The sequence below is a fragment of the Echiichthys vipera genome (assembly GCF_963691815.1).
Source record: "Echiichthys vipera genome assembly, chromosome: 12".
In the NCBI taxonomy this organism is placed as follows: domain Eukaryota; kingdom Metazoa; phylum Chordata; class Actinopteri; order Perciformes; family Trachinidae; genus Echiichthys; species Echiichthys vipera.
The window spans coordinates 12,978,377-12,987,750 of NC_139837.1; positions in this window are offsets into that span (position 1 = coordinate 12,978,377).

Sequence of the window (9,374 nt, forward strand, 5' to 3'; positions counted from 1 at the left end):
TAGAAAAAGCCTCCTCTAATTCTGACTGGAGACAGGCTGGTAGGCAGAGAGAGAGAGAGAGAGAGAGAGAGAGAGAGAGAGAGAGAGAGAGAGAGAGAGAGAGAGAGAGAGAGAGAGAGAGAGAGAGAGAGAGAGAGAGAGAGAGAGAGAGAGAGAGAGAGAGGGAGCAGAACACTGAATGGAGCAGGAGGAAGTGTATGGGAAGAGGAGGGGTTATTAGAGTGATAGAGAAAGGAAGGAGAGAGAGGTGTGGTGGGGGTGTCACTGCTGGGAGGTGAAAGTGAAAGTGGCTCACCTCATGACATGCTGCATCTCTCCATCAGATTCCTGGCAGGAAGAGAAGAAGGGAGGGTAAAAATTATTATAATTATTTATCAAGCAGACTTATCTGGTGCCGCTGCCGCCGCTTCATGCTGTGGTATACCTCTTATCTGGTGTTTAACGAGCTCTCAGAGCTGCTTCGTCTAGGCAAACAAATAAATCCATTATTTCTTGCATACAAGTATATCAGTATTGAGAGCATTAAGTGACAGAGGGGAGGAGGGAGAGCGAGAGAGAGACAGAGCAAGAAATGACAGATTAACAGTGCGAAAGAGAAATGCTGTATGCTGCAGAAATGAAAAGAAAGTGCCCAAGGGTGACTTACATAGCTACTGTAAGAAAAACAAAAAAAGATGAATGATAGAAAATGGAAAGTTTTGGAAGGAAAAGTAAGAGTAAAGAAAACCAATTTTAAAGGATTTTTAAACATTTCAGGGAAATACACTTCTTGGCTTGATGAGAAGATTGATACCACTCTCATGTTTTTACAGACATAAACAGACATGGAAACAGCGAGCAGGGCTCAGAATTCATAAAGATTCAGGCATCGATAAACCTTACAAATTTATGCATTCATTCATTGATATTGATATCGAATTTTGTTTAAAATGTGCGTTTAACTATTCCTTTAAGACATGCGACATTGTATCTCCATAAGTGCATCATGTATGGTGATAAATATGAGAACAGCTCCTTGTTTGCACACATTTGTTTGTTACACATGCATAATGCATGACATGGATTTCACAAGCGCCTTTACCATTTACATTTTCACTTGGGCTTAATTCTTTGGTGCAGAACCAATTACTCAATGCATTCCCTGGACCAGAGCTGACATGGCAGAGCACATATGTGCAGCCAAGGTCCTAAACAAAAAATCATTTGAAATATCTACTATAACACTATAGTAATAAATCCCTCCCCAATTTATGCTCATGATGGTGAACTTTATAGAGCTCAGGAAGTCAGATACTGTTTTTATGTGTGTTGTGCTGCAGCAGGTTACTGTGTGTAGGTGCTTGTGTGTGGCAAGTCGCATGCAGTTCCAGCCAGCCTCAGGATTTATAGTCAAGTTTTTAGAAAGGTATAATGAATGTCACAGGTACACAGTTTCAACGTGGGTTGTGAGACTGCAGTGTGTTTTTGTGAGCACATGTTTGCTGTGCTTCATGATGCTATGTGGGTGTTACAAACAGTGTGAGTAATACAGCAGTATGACTCATACAGCTACTGAATGAGACAACTCTCAGTAATCCCCCTCTGTCCATCCCTCCATCCCAGCATCCCTCTGTGCTGGGAGGGCAAGCCTAGAGAGAAAGGGGAGGGAGGGAGGAGGAGGAGTGGATCGGCATTCCTAGAAGGCATCACTGAATGATAATCTGCAGTTGCTAGGGATGTATTCATTCAGTGAAAAAATGTAAAATGTTAGTGGATGTTGCTAAATCAGCGGCACAGTCTGTGATCTAAATGTTAAAAAGGGTGCCGCCACCACCACAGTCATTTAATACTGGTTATGGTTATGAATACTGCAATTAAACATGGTTATATTTTCAAATATTATTAGCTTACAAACACCTAAAAAATCTTGTTGACGTTAACCTGCAGTAGCTAAACTTCTCACCTTACCGAAGCAATGTAGAAGTGTACTCATAGGTGTATCAGTACACCGTGACATCACTGATGCAGGTGCAACACCTCTGACCACACCGAGAAGTGAGAAGTGTGGAGATAAAATTCAACCAGAGAGGACAGATTTTCATTAGATCCAATCTCAGTTTTGACAGTATTTTTGGCTGGGTTCACCTTTTCTGCACAGATTTTCTTCCTCAAAACTCAGCTTGCCCACACACAAGAAGTTCACAGGCCACAGTGCCTTCATGTACCAAATGTTATGCAGAAGAAAAAAAGCTGGTGCATGTGTACATTTTGTATAATGCAGAAGGCAACATCCATTCATGAGATTAGCCTCACTGTCAGACAACATTGTTGACATTGTTGTTTTCTAGTCTTATTTATTAAAACAATGATGCAATGAATCCTCTAAACCTCTAAAATATATATACGTATACATATATTTATATATGTTCTACAGACATCCCAAAACTAACCAAGACTACCATTTTAAACCTGCATTAACAGATGTTTTGGACAGCAAAACACAACACTGACTATCTGATACTTATTATGAGCTTTTTGTTGATATATCAAACTTGCTGCAACAGTTGCTTGTTGCTTATCTAGCAGATATGGTGCAACATTCAGCATTCATCATATTTGATTGATTCTAGCAGCCTTATAGCTTTGTACACTTAAGACAAACACCACAATATGAATGCCAACCTAACCTAAATATACAGAATAAAGTTAAAAAAATTATTTTCATTGTTGTGCAAATGCAATTTTTCCATTTTATTATACTATTATATATAGTATATGTATTCAATACTTCATCACATGCAGTATATTACAGAGAGAACCTTGCTTAACCTTGCTTGCACACACAGTGCAGAGTACACTTGTCCCTTTCCCCCTCCATGTCGGCCCAAATCACTAAGTGTAAAAAGCTGCCATACAGCAGTTTTCTCTTGATACGAAATGTATTGCTTTCAATGTGTACACCCACTCATCGGCTGAACAGTTGCTAGGGAGCTACCATCCAGTGAATAAAATCTAATCAGATTGCTGTGTCCCGTGCATCTCCCTGATTCCTCTCTGTTGGTCATTGGTCAAGGCCCACCCATTTACATGAATAATAGTACAACATTGCAGCAGGGCATGAGAGGCCATAATACTGAATGGCATCTCTAAGCCTGAGGCTTAAAGGCACCAAAAAAAAAATGGAGGAAAGTGTTTAAATTATTAATGTATTAACTACCTTCACACAGGCAGCCAAGCAGGGTAGTGAAATTTGTTTGAAACCCAGGCCATCTTTCTCTCTTTTACTCTGGGCTCTGAGTAAATAAGCAGTAAATAAGGGTAGATGTATTTTTAATATTGCATGCCAAAGGGACCAATACTTTTCCTTTGCTATCTCTCTGTTGGATGTTTGGAGGGCAAAGACATGCTAATGCATTTAAATGAGAAGTAATATAGACCTTTATCGTAGCACTCCTTTGAGAACATTCTGGTTATGAAAATGCACATCCAGTGAGCAAAGATTCATTGGAACTGCAGGTCATGCTTTCACTTCCAGTCTGTGTTTGTAAAGAAATGAGGATATGTTCTGTTCACATGGAGTACATTTCTGTGCATTTACAGCACAAAAAAATACACATTCCCCATTCGATTTAATGAATAATCATGTTTACTGATTTTGTTTTGTACAGCAGGTGGGTGGTGTGTCAGACGCAATTAAGCAAGAACACAAAACAGAAATGATTCAGGTCTAATAGGTCTCGATGAGCAATGTTCCTCTAACAAGGAGGTATATGATGCAATACACTGTATCAAAGCCTTGAATAAAGATTCAGTGAAATCATCAGAGGCTTGTGTACTCTTATTCATTTGTTGCCAATATGTCTACTCTCACTGCATTATGAGGAAACACGACACATAGAGTGCATCATCCTCGTATATATATTTCTTTAAATGATCACAGCCATTATCCTCAACTTTAAATTCATTATTGTATCTGCAGATCATATCTTGGCCATGTGTGTTGAAGTGTAAAAATGTAGTTACTGTAAAATGACCAAATACAACAGGCTTGAAGAAGCATGTTTCAGAGTTTATGTTCTAGGCCACAAACTCCCTCTATCAGGCTAAAAGCAGCAACTGGCAGCTTAATGTATATCAATAACAGATAGTGGCAGATGGCGGTTTACACCCTTTCATTGCCAACAGAGGTGTTGAGAGAAAGACATTCAGAAGCACAAACAGTTAGCTTAGTCCAACACTACCAAATATTGACATTTTCTAACAAATATATAATATATTGTCTGCACCTAATGGTTTACATTCAATGTCACTGTCCGGTGCCAATGCAGGGAGTAGCATGCCTTTAATGTAACAATGCCAAAGTAAAAGTGTGGAGCTCAGGCTGGTAGTGCAATTTTCATGCAAGGGACCTGAGTTTGTGCCCTTTCACAGACCTTTAACTGTGATCTTTCCTTGTCTGTTGATAGTTGTTTGTTCTGTGGATGATACAATGCAACCAGGACACTGTTTTTGGAAAGAAATGTTGCCTTTTAAATTTAATTTTGTTATTGCTGTGAGTACCTCAAAATAATTTCCCCTGAACTACAATTGTATTGGGATGATAACCGACATCTCAGAAGAAAAAAATGAAAGTGTGTTATCTGTGAAATAGATGAATCAACTCTTGTATAATGTAGTAGTACTTACAATGATATTAACAGGTCTGGGCAGTGAGGTAGATCTGTAGGACATTCTGGGAAATCCCTCTGGCCAGCTGAAGACAGGGCAAGGGTCAGTCCTTCGACTGGAATTAAATTGAGAAGTAGGAGGCTCATAACTGGTAAATACCATTTTCTTCTCTTTCTCCCTCCCTCTTTCCATCCTTCTGCCCTTCTCCCAGCAAGGCCTCTCTCTGCCTGTATCCCTTTCCTTGCCTTTCTCTATTCCTCTGTCTCTCTCCCAGGGGCTCTCTTTTCTCTTCTCCCTCTCCTTCCCTCTCTCCATCCCCAAGCTCCCATTAATCTCCCATGGAATCCTGTTTTCCAACTCATTCCCCCTCTCCAAAACCTTCTCCGACACTTTCTCGTTCCTCTCTTTCCCCAGGGTGCCATTAGCTGCCAGTTCATCAAGTTGCCTCACTCTGTCAATGTCTGTCTCTAGATAAAGTCTCCCAGTGGAGGGCTGTGCCTGGACCTTTGTACATGGCTCCAGGTCGTGCTCTGGGTACAACTGACTTTTCCCTTTGACTGTCCTCAACACATCCTCAGGTTCCAAGATCTTACAACTGGGTAATGTCTTGCTCCACTGGTGGATGGAGCTGGTGATGTCCTTTGAATCATACTCCTCGATAGTCTGGAGGTTTGAGCTGGTTGGGCTGTACCACAAGTTTGTTGCCGATGTAGTCATTGGTGATGTTGGTGGCGGCGGCAGGTTTGTTGGTGTTGAATGTAGTGTGTTTGTCATTGACGGATGAGATGGAGTTGATGGTGGCGGAGGTGGAGGTGATGGGTAGCGATGTCGAAGGACGGACTGCTGATAAGGAGGACCGCCATTAGATTTCAGCACCCTGCAGGTCACCTCATTCAGAAACTGGGTGAACTTGCGCCTGTCTTGGATCTTCTCGTCCTGGTGATGGAATGAGACCGCAGCTGCATTCTTGCTCAGGCAAGGCGGGGACATACTTTGGGTTCCCACATCTTTCCTTAGCGCTTTGGGAGTCCTCTCAGGAGCACAATCTCCTTTACTTTCAGTTTTAGCAGCAGGACATGTGAATATAAGATTTTGGTAAATAATTTCAGGCTCAGCTATGGCAGTAGCAAATGTATGGTCAGTGGTAAAAGACTTTCCAACTGTTGCCTCATTGCTGTCTTGCCTAACAGGAGTCCGTAGCAGGCAGGTGGCCCCTGAGCTCCAACTATTAGTGTCCCAACTGCCATCATCATCACTGGAGCTACCATTGTGGCTCTGTAGGCTGGGGCTAGTACTCCTCTCACTGGGGCTGGGGCTAGGGCTCGGACTGGGGCTTGAGTTTTCCAGGCTTCCCAGCGACCTCCTTTTCAGCCGAGAGATTGATCCCCTCAGGCTGGATAAAGAGCCTCGGAAGCTGGGCAGAGATCCTGGGAGACGTGGCAATGATCCTTGGAGGCAGGGAACAGATCCCAGATGGCTAGAAAGTGAACCTTTGGAGTTTGGACTGGTAGAACTTTGTAGACTGGAAAGAGAACCTTTGTGTATTAAAGGAGAGGATTGGCGGCGTAATAGTGGGTCTTCTTCTTGGTCACTGTATATTCCAGAGAAGACAGGGCAAGAGGCGGTGGAAGAGCAAGAGCCACGATCCTGCCGAGTTGCTGCTGTTCTGCCTCTCGGTTGACGCCGCAGAGTAGCCATATCTATCGCTTTCTTTCCCCTTCGTCGCACAGTCTTTGGTGATCCTTTCTGTACAGACTCAAGCCTGAGACCATCGTTTGAAATGGACACACACAAGTGAACCATGTCAGGCTCAGTACAACAGATATCCAATGGTTTTCTATCCTCTGGCTTTGCCCAATTTCAATTGTCTGCCCTAGTTGTCCAGGCCACCAACTGGGGCAGCCAAGCTGTTGCAGTGTGACACACTTTCACTGATCCAGCTCAGTACACAATGAGATCCCAGGAGGTTAGAGCATGATTGTCATTTGGATGTAAACCAACCTACTTTCATTACCATTCATAAACTGACACTGTCCATTCAATTTTTTCCTTTTTAAAAAAGCATTATAGATCAACAGCTGCACCACCAGTGTTTTGTCTGTGGGCATTATCTCTAACGAATTTGTGTATTGACAAGGATGGTGTTGGAAATCAGCTGGATATCCAGGTCAGAGATATTGACCACAGCTACCACGTGAAATCTGCTTTGTGGGCAGCAGGCAAACTAAGTGGCCACAGATTGATCGGTCACACATTGTATTTTAGTGGTTTGTTGTTGTGTTTTAATGCTGTGACGCAGCAATGAACTTTCAAGAGTACGCTCATTAACTTTAACTCGTCCCCCAAGACGCACTAGATATTAATTTGTCACTTCTACAATCCTATTAATCTTAAGACAGAACATCATGGTGCTGTAGTGTGGAGGCGGCATCTCTTGCCTCTTGCTCAGGTGAAAAGGAGCCTCCCAGCAGATGTTGTCCAGACACTTGGCCTTTAAAGATGCAACTCCTATCAGAAACATCAGCTCTCCAGTTGAAAGGGTAATACAAATTGGTTCTGTACTGTAGTACTTCAAAGTACTACCATTTTCCCCCCTTCAACATATCACTCCCTGGCGTCTTGCACAACTATGTAGACTTAGAGACTCTTTCTAAATTGTGTATTTATCTACAGGTACAGGTGATAAACTGAGAGTTGAAATAAAAGGACAAAGGAAAATCAAAGCCAATATGGGAACAGAACAGTAAGATAGCCTCAATCTGTGGCTTTTCTGACTCATGACATCCACAGTGCGACCACATGCAGGCTTTGGCAGTGGGACATCAGTAGCATCCTAAACAGTGCTCCAGTCTTGCGTAACCACAGCAGCTAATTGCATTGTTGGCACAAAGGTGAAGCCTGGCCTCTATCAATAGACTCTTAATGGAAAGATCAGCATTAAAATCCAACCAATTAAATACACGTTAAAGGATGAAAAAGGAACAATAGCTACATTTTTACCTAACTTTTCCTTCTTCACAACAATGAAGATTACATAAATTAATTTAGGTACTTGCATTTAGTTGTTAGATGAATTGAAACTGAAATGTGTTCAGCTATAATCTTTTATATATCCAGACTGAATGGCCATTTTGTTATCGCACTATTATTCACTCTGATGTAACCTTGTTGTTAGCGGTTTTCTGCTTGGGGAAGGACTGGATTTTTTGAATGACATATCTGTCATATGTTTGTCTGTACAAAAAGGGAAACATACCGTAAGTGAGAACAGAAGGTTTATATTTTGTTCTATTTCTTTGTTTTATGTGTCCGAGGGAGCAATTTCCAACAAACTGTGCAGGACTGATTGCTACACCAAGGAGGGTACTCAACCAAAACAGGAAGAGGATTGCCTACTGCGAGCGAACAGTGTGAAGCTACTCTACATGGCAGATGGCAGAACCGTTGGAGAAAAAAGAACAACCTCTCCAACAGCTGTACGCTCTTTAATAAAAGGGAGTGTTTGAAGCAGGGGTGATGATGATGATAGAGAGACATAGCTATGGCAAGACCAAAGTACACCTTGGAGGGTGGAAACTGGAACAGAGAAAGAGCTTTTAATAAGGTGCAACAACTAACGTTTCAACATAAAGCATGTCAACAGAGCCTGTGCTGCATGTCTTCTGAAACGTATGACAGTATTGCCAGATATGTCAAAAAATCAAATCTTCTTCCACAGATGACGGCAAATAACAAGGCAACATCAGGGTGAATAATAATAAGTTAAAGTAATATAAAAATGGCCATTCAATCTGAATATAAGTTTATAGCTAAATACATTTCAGTGTCAGTTCATCCAACAACTAAATGCAAGTGACAACATTAAATTCTCTAATCTTCTCCAGCGTTGAAGAATGAAAATCAGATGAGTGAATATTTAAATACTGTTCCATTTTCAACCTTAAACATGTATTTAATTAGTTGGATTTTAATGCTGATCTTTCCATTAAGAGTCTATTGATAGAGGCCAGGCTTCACCTTTGTGCCAACAATGCAATTAGCTTCTGTGGTTACGCAAGACTGGAGCACTGTTTAGGATGCTACTGATGTCCCACTGCCAAATCCTGCATGTGGTCGCACTGTGGATGTCAAGAGTCAGAAAAGCCACAGATTGAGGGATCTTTCTGTTCTGTTTGTAACTTATGTTTCTGATGAAGACATACTTTATGTTGAAAAGTCAGTTGCTGCATTTCATTAAAAGCTCTTACTATAGCCATGCGATCTAGATCTCATCTTTCCACATCCTGCCTCAGAGGCTCTTCCACCCTTAACCCTCCAAGATTGTTAAATTGTTGAAATAAATGACTTTTCCTCCTATTGGACGACTGAGTGATTAAGCTGCTAAGTAGATACAAATCTAAATCTGTTACTGTGACCGTGATGCTGTTCAGCACTACCTCTGAGGGGCTCTACTTGTCTCCAAGTAATCAAATTTAAAATTCTACCTTTAGCAGCTTTAATTACAATTTGCAATAAGCCAAGAGGTAGTCATCCATCACCAATATGCAGAGCAGCTCCTCTGTGATCAATCTTGTTCCTACTTATCTTCACACCTTACAGAAACTATAACTTCTGCAGAAGGTTGTCTCGGAAGCAGCGTTATATTGGCTAATGATAATGAACAAAAATATAAAGTTAAGAGAAAAAGTTAAGGGTACTACAGACTGAAATAGACCGTTAAAACCAAC